This window comes from Palaemon carinicauda, chromosome 1, assembly GCF_036898095.1.
Source record: "Palaemon carinicauda isolate YSFRI2023 chromosome 1, ASM3689809v2, whole genome shotgun sequence".
In the NCBI taxonomy this organism is placed as follows: domain Eukaryota; kingdom Metazoa; phylum Arthropoda; class Malacostraca; order Decapoda; family Palaemonidae; genus Palaemon; species Palaemon carinicauda.
Window position 1 is genome coordinate 110,412,640 of NC_090725.1, and position 15,000 is coordinate 110,427,639.

Here is a 15,000-nt window from a genome sequence, read left to right on the forward strand (position 1 = left end):
TATAGTATTGAGCCTCGTGATGGAGAAGGCCTGACTATTAGAATTAACTGCATTCTTAATATTACGAACAGTAATACTCTTTAGCTATATACTGGTCTATTAAAGTTCCATGTTAAAATGGAACATATGTAACAGCCAAAAAGGATTTTTCCCAGTGCCATTGAAAATTATATTGAATATAATGAGAAGGTAGACCACTATAGTCATTTTTTTTCGCTCGGAAAAGTTTCCTGCTCGCTGATTGGTTGGAAGTATTCGGACAAAAATGCTTCCGCCCAAGCAGCTATCAGGGAACTTCTCCGAGTCGGTGCAAATGTTCCTCACTAAAAAAAATTGACTGTAGTTACTAAATATGGTAGCTTAGTTTCGAAAATTGATTGCCTGGATTTAAAGTTTTTGAAATTTTTTTTAAAGGCTACTCATGAATGGCAGAGACAAGGGATAGTGACAATGCCCTAGAGATTGACAATATACACCTATGAATAGCACCCAAGCCCCCTCTCCGCCTAAGCTAGGACCAAGGAGGGCCAGGCAATAGGTGCTGATGACTCATCAGATAGAAGGATAGGCTCCCCCAAACTCCCAATCGTTAGCTCACAATGATGGTGAGGTTGCAGACACTACAAGAAACTATCGAACTTGAGAGAGCCTCGAACCCCAGTCTGGCGATCGCCAGGCACGAACTTATCCTACAAGCCACCACAACCCTTTGATTGATTAGCTTACCTAGGGTTGTGGTGGCCGATGTGATAACGTCCCTGACAGGTAAACGCCAGACTGGGGTTCGAGTCCCGCTAAAATCGTTAGTTCCATGGGTCGCTGCAACCTCACCATCCTTGTGAGCTAATGGTGGTGAGTTTAGGGGAGCCTATAGGTCTATCTGCTAAATCATCAGCAGCCATTGCCTGACCCTTCTTGGTGCTACCTTGGGTGGAGAGGGGGCATGGGCAATGATCATATGTATGTATTGTCAGTCTACAGGGCATTATCCTGCTTGCTAGGGCAATGTCACTGTCCCTTGCCTCTGCCATTCATGAGCGGCCTTTAAACATTTAAACCTTTATGTCAGTAGAGCAATCCTTGGTCTTTGATCCTTCCCTACTCCCTTTTTTTTTTTTTATATAGATATATAAGGAAAAAATCAAGGACAAAAATAACTACATTGGCTATCGTCCGCTTTAAAACTATCGGCAACCTGAAAGTCAATCACATTTCTCAAAATAAAAGTATTAAAAGAAATTAGAGATAGAATAGAAAAAAAAATTATTGAACTTCGAACGTCAGAGCAAATTCAACACTTCATTTTTTAATTTTTCCCCAAGTCCTATTTTTTGCCCCCGTTAACTGTATATCTTTTTTGGGGGGTGGGGTTTCATGTTGATATATCTTCAGCCTTTACACTCTTCCTAAGTCAAAATCCTCCATTTTCAGGGATTTCGTTCGTTCTTATTATTGCCTTCGCCAAAATCTTGCGAAGGGTATGTATTCACCCCTGTCTGTTTGTTCGTTTGTAAGCAACCTTACACAAAAGCTAACGTACTGATTGTGACCAAACTTGGTAGCCATGTTGTGTATAACCCAAGGATGAATCCGTAAAAAGTTGGATAAAGTACATCAAAGTACAAGTACGCAGCAGTATTTTTAAAATAATCGCAATGTTATTTTTTTTAGTGAACAACATTATGCAAAAACTAAAGAATTTCAACGAAATTTTGTGGACATGCGGAGTATGATCCAAGGACAATGCATTAGATTTTGAAGAAAATACATCGATGTGCAAGTAAGCAGTGGAGTTAAGAGCAATATAAGACTGCTTAGCATGGCGAAGGCATGATCTCTACTGAGTCCCCCTCTATTTTCAATTGCTTTGATTTGTATTGAATTAAAATTCAAGTTTTACACCTAAAAACCTTAATATATACATATGTATGTTGTAATAGATATGAAGATGAATAAGTAATGGGTGTAATTCTATGTATGCAAATGCTCCTCCCACAATTGTTTTTTAAGGGGTGTACTTCTTTGTATACAAATGCTCCTCCCAGAATTGCTTTATAAAGGGTGTACTTTGTATACAAATGCTTCTCTCAGAATTGTTTTTTAATGGGTGTATTTTGTATACAAATGCTCCTCCCAGAACTGTTTTTTAATGGGTGTACTTTGTATAGAAATGCTCCTCCCAGAATTGTTTTATAAGGGGTGTACTTCTTTGTATACAAATGTTCCTCCCAGAATTGTTTTTTAATGGGTGTACTTCCATGTATACAAATGCTCCTCCCAGAATTGTTTTTTAATGGGTGTACTTCTATGTATACAAATGCTCCTCCCAGAATTGTTTTTTAGTGGGTGTACTTCTTTGTATACAAATGCTCCTCCCACAACTGTTTTTTTTTTTCTGCTCCGTTAAATAAGTTGCATAAACAAACTCGCTACGCTGCAAAGATACTCTCGTAGCGATGGCCAGCATTCATAGTCCAATACAGAAGATAAGGTTATCCCATTACTAATACCCTTTTTTTTTTTACTAACCGTAATCTCCTGTGTTTGTGTGTCGGTCTGTCCTCGTTGGATGCCCTCCCAGGAGATATGAGAGAGAGAGAGAGAGAGAGAGAGAGAGAGAGAGAGAGAGAGAGAGAGAGAGAGAGAGAGAGAGAGAGAGAGGGAGGAATGACAAAATTACTGTGAAGGTCCTGTAGAGTGCAGGGAACATAGGATCAGAAAAGCAGCCTTTAAAGTAAAGTAAGTAAGACTTATTGTGCTTGGAGAGAGTTACAGGGAGTTACAAGGATTTTGGATGTCTCAAAGTCGTTTTAGTCCATCCGTGGAGACTCCACTTGCTCTTTGGTAGAGCGATTTACTTTTAAGCATTTAGAGAGTTCTTATGATCTTGTCTAACTTATTCTTGAAAACGTTTTCCGTGTTACTGTTTACTACATCTACTCGAAGTCTATTCCAAGTATTTGCTATTTTGTATGTAAAGAAATTGCCACATTAAGTGGTGTTGTATCTTTTCAATTCCAATTTGTATCCGTTACCCCTGGACTGATTTGTGCTAAGCGTGAATGGATTGTTATTCATTTAAGAATTTTGAATGCCTCTATTAACTGTCCCCTTATTCATCGAGTTTGTAGGTCCAATAAGTTCAAACGTTCCATCCTTCGTCTATATCCAAATTGCGTGAGAGAGAGAGAGAGAGAGAGAGAGAGAGAGAGAGAGAGAGAGAGAGAGAGGAGAGAGAGAGAGAGAGAGAGAGAGAGAGAGAAGGGAATGACAAAATGACTGTGAAGGGTCTGTAGAGAGCAGGGATCCCCTGCTATATAGGACCAGAAAAGTAGCCCTTAAAGTAAAGTAAGACTCATTGTGCTTGGTGAGAGAGAGAGAGAGAGAGAGAGAGAGAGAGAGAGAGAGAGAGAGAGAGAGAGAGAGAGAGAGAGAAGGGAATATCAAAATGACTGTGAAGGTCTCGTAGAGAGTAGGGTTCCCCTGTTGTATAGGACCAGAAAAGCAGCCCTTATAGTAAAGTAAAACTCATTGTGCTTGGTGAGAGAGAGAGAGAGAGAGAGAGAGAGAGAGAGAGAGAGAGAGAGAGAGAAGGGTTAATGACAGCTGTGGAAGTGCTTAACATAACTTTCCAAGCAAGCACAAAACAATCTCCAAGCGAGATATGCTTCTGGCGTGTGGTCTTTTTGATGGGTGGTTTCATCGGGTAATCCAATCTGGTAGAATCCGTACCGTTGCAGTTCTGGGCTGCTCTTACGATTATAATTATTATTGTTACTTTTCGTTATGTTACAGCTATTGTTCCACCTGTTGATGGCAGTGAATTCTTCTTTGTTTTCATTAGTTTATAATTTTATTATTATTATTGCTTTTGTTATTGTTATTATATGCTAAGGTACAAGCCTAGCTGGAAAAGCAGGATGCTATAAGCCCAAGGGCTCCAACAGGGAAAAATAACCTATTATTATTATTATTATTATTATTATTATTATTATTATTATTATTTTTATTATTATTATAAGCTAAGCTGCAACCCTAGTTGGAAAAGTTAGGATGCTATAAGCCCAAGGGCTCAATCAGAGAATATTAACCCATTATTATTATTATTATTATTATTATTATTATTATTATAAGCTAAGCTACAACCCTAGCTGGAAAAGCAGGATGCTATAAGCCAAAGGGCTCCAACAGGGAAAAATAACCTATTATTATTCTTATTATTATTATTATTATTATTATTATTATTACTACTACTACTACTACTATTTTTATTATTATTTTATTATAAGCTAAGCCACAACCGTAGTTAGAAAAGCAGTATGCTATAAGCCCAAGGGCTCCAACAAGGAAAATAACCCAGTGAGGAAAGGAAATCAGGAAATAAATTTCAAGAGAAGTTTAAGAACAATAACAACATTAAAATGAATCTTACACATATAAACTATAAAATCTTCAAAATAACAAGAGAAATAAGGTAGAATAGTATGCTTACAATGTGCTGTAATAGGTGACTAGGATAAAATTTGAGGGAGTGGGTTCTTCCTAAAGATTATCCAGTTGTCTAGCATTTTTTTGTAGTTCTAACAATATCTAGCAAAACAGATAATTTTCAAATCAGTTAATACCTGTTGTTTATTTTGTACTTCAACATATATCTCCTTTCCAACCGTTGTCCGTACATTAAGGGGTCGATTGCCTGATGCGCACTCTCCACTGCTTTCTACCAAGTATCTTCTTCCATGAAACCACTACTCTCCATATCATCCTTCACCTTATCTTCTTCTTTCCCACCATTATCCATACATTAAGTGGTTGATTGCCTGATGCGCCCTCTCCGATGCCTTCTATAAAAGGCATTTTCTTCCACGAAACCTCTACTCTCCATATCATCCTTCACAGTATTGTCATCTTCCTCACCGTTGTCCTTACATTAAGGAGTCGGTTGCCTGATTCGCCCTCTCCAATGTCTTCTATCCAAGGCATCCTCCTTCAGGAAACTTCTTCTCTCCATATCATCCTTCACATTATCTTCTTTCCCGCCATTTTCCTTACATTAAGGGGTCGGTTGCCTGATGCTCCCTCTCCAATGCCTTCTATCAAAGGCATCCTCTTCCACCAAACCTCTTCTCTCCATGTCATCCTTCACCTTATCTTCTTTCCCACCGTTATCCTTACATTAAGGAGTCGGTTGCCTGATGCGCTCTCTCCAATGCCTTCTACCAAGTATCTTCTTCCACAAAACCTCTACTCTCCCTATCATCCTTCACCCTATCTTCTTCTTTCCCACCGTTATCTGTACTTAAGAGGTTGGTTGCCTGATGAGGCCTCTACAATGCCTTCTATCCAAGGCATCCTCCTCCCCGAAACTTCTCTCTATATCATCCTTCACATTATCTTTTGAAGCTTACATTTAGGGCTAACTTTAGGGACAAGGGTATTTTAATATATAATGGGATATTATTCAAAGCAGTTTAAAGGTTTAAAGGTCGTTCTTGAATGGCAGAAGCAAGAGACAGTGGCAAAGCCCTAGAGACTTACCATATATACATATGATCAGCACCCAAGGCCACTTTCTACCCAAGCTAGGACCAGGGAAGGCAAGGCAATGGCCGCTGATGACTCAGCAGGTCGTCTTATAGGCTCCCCCAAATCCCTCCCACCTTAGCTCACAGGGATGGTAACGTTGCAGACACTGCAAGAAACTATAGAGCTTGAGCGGGTCTCGAACTCTCGTCCAGGAAATCGCTAGGCAAGGGTGCTTCCCGTAGGCTACCACAACCATAAATAGTTGAACCAATACGGAATAATGAAATCAATGGTAGGATTCAGTGCGTCTAAAATCTCAGTTTAAAAGTCGAAAATTAAACCTTTGAATTCATGTGTATTACTCAACAATCAGCTGAAAATCGTATGCTGGATTTCCCATTTTCAAGTTTGGCCCGCGTTGTGTTATGAAATTGATAATATACCTCGTAAATTGAACCCAGCTAAAGATATATTATTTGTTCAAACTTAAGCGCTTACTTTTCCGATTTAGTATATTATGTACTTAAGGCTACGCATTCTAAGTGTGGAAACCTTAACGTGGTGAAAGGGTTTGCGTATCGCCATGATCACCAAAGCTGTGCTAGTCAGGGCTACTCATACTAGGTTGGTTTGCAGTGATCGATCAGACGAAAATCTCAGACAATCGCCAATCCGCAATGGCCAGCGTGGTGATGAAAACATGCCAAACCCTAGACATAGATTGAGACATGTCTGAATTCAGTGTTGGTATGAAAAATTAACTTGAAAATTTACCAATAGCAATCGGCTAAGGAGATTGAAATTGGGCATCGTGTCAAGTATAGATTCATAAATGGGGGATTGTGTTAAGTACAGATTTGTATGATAAATTTACCATTGTGCTAAGTATAGATTTAAGGCTGAAATAGATAGTAGAAAAGACTTGCTTTGATGTCTGATCATTTCATCTCATTAAGGCTCAGATTTTCAGAAAATCTATATTTATACATGTTGCTGTTACAATTTATAAATTTATACTTGTATAATATTATTCGGATCTCATGACAAGTAAAATGATACCTGAAAATTATGCTGTGATAATTTTAATAGCAATCATTGAATTGCATCATCTCAGCATTTACCAAATTGGCTTTGAAAACCTTTCGTTTCTACCAGTCATATTAGCATCAAAAATGTTTTAACAATCATAATCTTTTGTTTATGGTAAGAATATTTGCAAATTATTATTATTATTATTATTATTATTATTATTATTATTATTATTATTATTATTATTATTATTACAAGCTTAGCCACAACCCTAGTTGAAAAAGCAGGATGCCATAAGCCTAAGGGCTACAACAGGGTAAAATAGCCCAGTGAGGAAAGGAAACAAGGACATGAACAAACTACAAGAGAAGTCATGAACGATCAAAATGAAATAATCTAAGACCAGTCACTACATTAAATTGGATCTATTATATATAAACTATGAAAAACTTCAAGAAAACAGGCATCAAAATTTTACATAAGTAAACAAAAATTAGAAATGATTCAAGATCAGCCACAACATTGAATTAGATCTTTCATAAATAAACTATGAAAAACTTCAACAAAACAGGCATCAAAATTATACAGAAGTGAACAGATATACAGTAGCGTACAGAGAGAGTTCAGAATACACCATTGAACATGAATTAGCTGTTATCTGTTCAATGGCGAGTACTATAAACAGAAATATGGGTTGGCAATGGGACAACCTCTTAGTGCACCCCTAGGAAATGAGTTCAGAATAGTATTGCAAGATGTTTCCATATGCGTTCTCTCATGATCGACGGCGGCATATCTAAAATATCATCGATATCACAGAAGAAGCCAATGGGATTGGAATGGGCCTCTTAGAAATGCCTTCATCTGAACATCTCGGCTTACAAATCTTTGAGCTTTGAGCTCCCAGCTGCTTGCTCTCGCTTCGGGTTACATCTTCGTATCTTGGCGGGTGTTCTCTCTCTCTCTCTCTCTCTCTCTCTCTCTCTCTCTCTCTCTCTCTCTCTCCCTCTCTCTCTCTCTCTCTCTGTGACATACCGTTACAGTCGACTATTGTTGCAACGGCCATTCATAGGATTATGATATATATATATATATATATATATATATATATATATATATATATGTATATATATATATATATATATATATATATATATATATATATATATATTAGCATTCACGTCATCATAAATAGTAGTACGAAAGCTCCATTAATGATTTTTCATATCATTACATCTAATTGGGATATATATTTTCGATTTTTATGCTGAATGATCAGAATATGCTGATCAGAAACAAGTAAATTATCCTAACATCATAATTTTTTATAACTGTAGATTATTCTTAACACAATGTCACGTGCACAGAGACTCCTGAATACATTGTGGCTTGTAATATAGTTATATGCAGTATATTGTGTAATGTATAATTTAGGTAATGTCTTGGGTTAGAGCTCTCTTGCTTGAGGGTACACTCGGGCACACCATTCTATCTTATTTCTCTTCCTCTTGTTTTGTTAAAGTATTTAAAGTTTATATAGGAATTATTTATTTTAATGTTGTTACTGTTCTTAAAATATTTAATTTTCCTTGTTTCCTTTCCTCACTAGGCTATTTTCCCTGTTGGGCCCCCTGGGCTTATAGCATCCTGGTTTTCCAACTAGGGTTGTAGCTTAGCAATTAATAATAATAATAATAATAATAATAATAATAATAATGGAAACGTCTCTGCCTGGCGATCTGTCGGACTTTGATTCGAATCCCGCTCAAGCTCGATAGTTTTTTGTAGTGTCTTTAACCTCACCATCCCTGTGAGCTAAGGATGGGGAGTTTTTGGGAGCTTGTAGGTCTACCTGCTGAATCATCGGCAGCCATTGTCTGGCCCTCCCTGGTCCTAGCTTGGGTGGAGAGGGGCCTTGCCCGCTGACGATATGGATATATTGTCAATCTCTAAGTCATTGTCCTACTAGGATATTGTCACTGTCCCTTGCCTCTGCCATTCAGGAGCGGCCTTTGGAAGAGCCTATAAATGTAGCTGAGTTATCAGTAGCCATTGTTTGGCCCTCCCTGGTCCTAGCTTGGGTGGAGAGGGTGCCTTGTCCGCTGATCATATGTATATATGGTCAGTCCTGCTAGGTCATTATCACTGTCCTTTGCATCTGCCGTTCATGAGCGTCCTTTAAACCTATGAATTCAGAACTGCGTGTAGATTTGGTGATCCCTTTTATGCTGCTGATTATATATATATATATATATATATATATATATATATATATATATATATATATATATATATATATATATATATATATATATATATATATAGTCAGTCTCTAGGGCATTGTCCTGCTTGCTAGGGTATTAGCACTATCCCTTACATCTATCATTCATATTTATCTACCTACCATGTCACTTCCCCTAATTTTGTTGAGTTATCCAACATAAAAAAGGAAATAAAGGAGACTTTTCTTCTCTTCACTCCTCTCAGCCTGACGAGGGATTCAACCAAGTTGGTTTGGTACCGCCATTCACGAGCTACCTTTAAATTGAGAACAATGTGTATATCTAGTGTCCGTTTGTCTGCTGCAGGTTTTGGAAAATGAATAACATTTCATATATTTACTCTCATTGTATAGAAACATTCCCAGTGAAAATTCTTGGAAATCTTAGTCGTGATGAATCCCTTCATATGGCTGATGTTTAAGTAAGTATCCCCTTCTGACTAGAATGGAAGGCCGAGATAGAATAAGAAAATAACCCTCTGCATTCCATTGTGGTTCTTCTTCCGGGAAATATTAATAATAATAGCAGAAAAAAAAATGCTATCCACTGCTAGTCCAGCGTAAAGTTTGTGCAAACGATGCTGTTTTGTCTTCTCGGTTATTAAGCGTCTTCTCTTGGGAATTTTGTGAGAAAGGAGTCAGGAAAAACTACTACTACGAGAGAGAGAGGGAGGGAAAAAAAACTTGAACAAAAAAATGAAATGTTTGGAAAAGGCTTACGGTGAAAGAAGGGATAGAAGATCCTGGTTAGATTCGTCTCGAAATACAGATGATATATTTTCTTCTTCTTAATTTCTTGAACTTCCTTGAACCCGTCATTTGAGGTCAATTTCTTTCCCGTTAAGTTTCCACTATTATGAGATCATGATGAGGGGTAGATGGAGATGGTTTGGGCATGCTCTTCGTACTCCCCCAAGAGAGATTAGTTCACTAAACGTTCAGCTGAGCTCCACAAGGCACTAGGAGAGTTGGAAGACCCAAGCCTACGTGTCTGAGGACTATGAAACGCGAAGTCGATGATGAATGGAGAAGTATTAAAAGCTCAAGATAGAGATGACTGGCGAAATCTAACCGAAGCCCTTTGCGTCAATAAGCTTAGGCGGAGATGAGGATGATATATATATATATATATATATATATATATATATATATATATATATATATATATATATATATATATATATATATATATATATATATATATCATATGTTATTAAATCCGAACAATATTATAATTTGCACTGTTAAAAAACCGTAATTTTAATCGGAAATTCTCCGTAAAAATATACTGTTCTCAGCCTTATTCCAGTGAAATACAGGCGACCATAATTTTTACCTTACTTTGTTATTACCCTCTACGGGTTGGTGACTGTAATATCACTTCTTAACGTCAATATATCCGTTTTAAAACGGTAAATGCCTGGCAACATTTTTCCAGGATTTTTAATTTTATTTTTACAGCAAATTAACAGTCTACGAAAGATATATGATCTCTTTTTAACTAACATGAAGCTATTCCTTGAGCAATCTCGAACCCCCCCCCCCCTTTGTTTTTGAGAGAGAGAGAGAGAGAGAGAGAGAGAGAGAGAGAGAGAGAGAGAGAGAGAGAGAGAGAGAGCTTCCACTGTGCTCTCTCTAGATACATAGAACCTTCGAATATCATTTTTTAAGTTAATTTACTTATATTTTCTTAGAAGTGTTGTCAAAAATGCTTTCATTAAACATTCTGAGAAATTTCAGATTTTTTTTTATATTGATTCCTATTACCGCTCTAAATAAATTTCAAGCAGTTTTACTGAAACTCAATACCAAAATTGTTTTCTAAAATGACGTAAATATATAAAAATAAAACCTGGGTCTGGATTGCAAATCTTTCATTAATATAGTATTACTTAGTGTTCATGAATTAAGTCATGTTAATTTTATGAACATTTTGAACAAATCGTTCAAGCATTGCTTTTTGGATTTTGCATTTATTTTGCTCATCATTCAAATATTTACTGATTTCTTCATTGTTAATCTATTTATATACTTATTTTTTATATTATTGATTTTCCAAGTCCATGGTGTATTGAAAACTACAAACTTTTCATTAACATATTTACAGATTTCTTCGTTGTTTATTGATGTATTTACCTTTTTATATTTTGATTTTCCAAGTCGATGGTTTAGTGAAAAGTGCAAACTGTCCATTCACATATTTACAGTTTTCTTCATAATTCATTTATATATTTACTCATTTTTTGTATTATTGATTTTCCTTGTTGATGTTTTATTGAAAATTACAAACTTTCCATTCACATATTTACAGATATCATCATTATCATTATTATTATTTTTTTATTTCTTTTATTGTAATATTGAATTTCCAAGTGAATGATTTAATGTCGATTACATTTTAATTACCATATTTACAGAGATCTTCATAATTTAGTTGTTTATCTTTTTTTTTTTCTTATTCAGTGGTTTAGTGGAAACTGCAGACTAATCATTAACATATTTACAGATATCTTCATTGTTCATTTACTTATTTTCCCATTTTTTATATAACTGATTTTCCAAGTCAACGGCTCAAGCGAAAACCGCGGAGGGTTTACTGGAAATTCCAGAGTCTTCATTTACCGCCAACGGGTTTGAAGACTTTTTTTTCATTTTGAGACGTCCAGCAACATAGCATCTTCAGCTGTTTGTGCAGCAGAGTTGGAGGAAAGAATAGAAGAAGAAAAAAAGAAAGAAAAAAAGTTTGTACGTGGTAAGAAAACGAAGAGCAACAGATTAAGCTACGAGAACAAACTAGAAAGCGGGTTGGGGTTGAGATGGAGTTTAGAGAATATTGGGGACGGAGTGTAATGAGTTTTTGGGGCTGGGAGTTCTTATAGGAATGGGAACCGTTATACCGAATTTTTATAGGAATGGGAACCATTATACCGAATTTTTATAGGAATGGGAACCGTTATACCGAATTTTTATAGGAATGGGAACCATTATACCGAATTTTTATAGGAATGGGAACCGAATGCCGAGATAGGAATGGGAACTGAATATTGAATTTTTATAGGAATGGGAACCGTATACCGAAATTTATAGGAATAGGAACCGAATGCCAAGATAGGAATGGGAACCAAATACTGAATTTTTATAGGAATGGGAATCGTATACCGAATTTTTATAGGAATGGGAACTGAATACCGAATTTTTAAGGGCATGGGAACTGAATACCGAATTTTTATAGGCATGGGAACTGAATACCGGATTTCTATAGGAATGGGAACCAAATGGCAAATGTTTTTAGGAATGGGAACCGAATACCGATTTTTTACAAGGATGAGGGAACCATATTTTGTTAGGAAGGGGAACAGAATACCGAATCTTTATAGGAATGGGGTCCAAATACCGAATTTTTATGGGAATGGGAACCGTATACCGAATTTTTATAGGAATGGGAACCGGATACCAAGATAGGAATGGGAACTGAATTCTGAGTTTTTATAAGAATGGGAATTGAATACCGATTTTTTATTTGAATGGGAACTAAATACCGAAGTAGGAATGGGAAGTGAATACCAAATTTCTATAGTAATGGGAACCGAATATCGAATTATTATTGAAATGGGAACCAAATACCGAATTTTTATAGGAATAGGAACCGAATACCGAATTTTTATAGGAATGGGAACCGAATAACTAATTTTTTATAGGAATTGGAACCGACCAAATTCTTATAGGATTGGAAACTGAATACCAAATTTTTATAGGAATGGGAACCGAATATCGAATTATTATAGAAATGGGAACCAAATACAGAATTTTTATAGGAATGGGAACTGAATGCCAAGATAGGAATGGGAACCTAATATCGAATTTATATCGTAATTGGTACCGAATACTAAATTTTTATGGGAATGGAAACCGAATACCAAATTTTATAGGAATGGGAAACGAATACCGATTTTTTATAGGAATGGGAACAGAATACCAATTTTTTATAGGAATGGGAACCGAATACCGATTTTTTATAGGAATGGGAACAGAATACCAATTTTTTATAGGAATGGGAACCGAATACCGATTTTTTATAGGAATGGGAACAGAATACCAATTTTTTATAAAGATGAGGGAACCATATTTTGTTAGGGAACCGAATACCAAATTTTTAAAGGAATTGGAATCTTATACGGAATTTTTAAAGGAAAGGGGACCGAATATCGAATACTTATAGGAATGGAAACCATATATTAAGTTAGGAACGGGAACCGAATATTAAATTTTTATAGGAATTGGAACCGAATACTAAATTTTTATGGGAATGAGAACCGGATACTAAATATTTATAGGAATAGGAAGTGAATACGATTCTATTTATAGGAATGGGAACCGAATACCAAATTTTTATAGGAATGTGAACCAAATACCGAATTTATATAGGAATGGGAACCGAATATAGAATTTTTATAGGAATGGGAACTGAATATATAATTTTTATAGGAATGGGAACTGAATATATAATTTTTATAGGAATGGGAACCGAATACCAAATCTTTATAGGAATGGGAACCAAATACCAAATTTTTATAGGAATGGGAACCTTACACCGAATTTTTATAGAAATGGGAACTGAATACCAAATTTTTATAGGAATGGGTACCGAATACCAAATTTTTATAGGAATGGGTACCGAATACCAAATTTTTATAGGAATGGGAACTGAACACTGAAATAATGATAAAATAAAGATTTAGTATCCTATATTGTTTGGACCAGAGGAGGAGAAACATAGTCATGGAAACAGGGTTGGATAAGAAGAGAAAAAGGGAAGGAACAAAATAGAATAAAGAGAGAATGAGACGAAATACAAGGAGCGTGTGGTGGTTGGTGGTAGAGGTGGTTAACCCTCCCCCCTCCACCCAACAACAACCATACCCCCCCCAAAAAGGAGAGCCCTCAAGACTTGAAGAGCTGCACTCGTCCACATTTTCCACGGCTCTGAGTGCCACAATTACCTCGGCCGCACATCGATTTACGTGGCTCACTCCATCTCCCAGGATGAGAAAGAGAGAGAAACAGACTTCAACAGTCCAGCAGCTTGGTCGGTAGGCTGTTTTGGGAAGCATTCAAGTAAAGGGAAAAGTGTTGGAAAGACGTGAAATACCTTGACCAATAGTTAGGAGTTTACTTGCAATGGTTGTGTTGTAGTATGGTCAATGGCACACCTGCTTCTGAACAGAGAGAGAGAGAGAGAGAGAGAGAGAGAGAGAGAGAGAGAGAGAGAGAGACTTCAACTATGAAGGAGCTTGGTCGGTAGGCTGTTCTTGAAGGCATTAAAGTAAAATAAAAAGGGTTGAAAAGACATGAAATACCTTGGCCAGTAGTTAGAAGTTTACGTGCAAAGGTTATGTTGCTGTATGGTCAAAGGTACACCTGCTTCTCAACAGAGAGAGAGAGAGAGAGAGAGAGAGAGAGAGAGAGAGAGAGAGAGAGAGAGAGAGCTCTACAATACAGTAGGTTGTTTGGTAGGCTGTTCTTGAATGCATTAAAGTAATGGAAAAAGCGTTGGAAAGATGTGGAATATCTTGACCAATAGTTAGGAGTTTACTTGCAAAGGTTGTGTTGCAGTATGGTCAATGGTACACCTCCTTCTGAATACAGAGAGAGAGAGAGAGAGAGAGAGAGAGAGAGAGAGAGAGACTTCAACAGTCCAGGAGCTTGGTCGGTAGGCTGTTCTTGAAGGCATTAAAGTAAAGGAAAAAGTGTTGGAAAGACGTGGAATAACTTTACCAATAGTTAGGACTTTATTTGCAATGGTTGTGTTGTATTATGGGCAAAGGTACACCTGCTTCTCAACAGAGAGAGAGAGAGAGAGAGAGAGAGAGAGAGAGAGAGAGAGAGAGCTTTCTCTTCCAGTAGCGATGAAGTCTCCGTATAATGGCTTCATCTAGGTGTCATGCTATTGTATGTTCTAATAGATTACGAATATTTGCTCTCAGATCATTGGAAGTGATGAAGTAAGTGATTTGGGTTTTGATTATAATAAAAAATCAGGTCTAAATACATCATACACATATACTTAAATTCAATCTTTCTCACCCCCTCCCCCTTTCTTAACAAGTAGTGTGGTTTCCGAGTCTACCTCTCAGGGTTCTCCATCTTACCGGGATATGACTACT

At 36.7% G+C, this 15,000-nt stretch overlaps 1 protein-coding gene across 1 annotated transcript in view; it reads left to right on the forward strand.

Annotated features, from left to right (window-relative positions):
• The window catches only part of LOC137650837 (protein Wnt-4-like), a 64,733-nt gene that overhangs the window by 20,089 nt on the left and 29,644 nt on the right, over nt 1–15,000 (forward strand). The window lies entirely within an intron of this gene.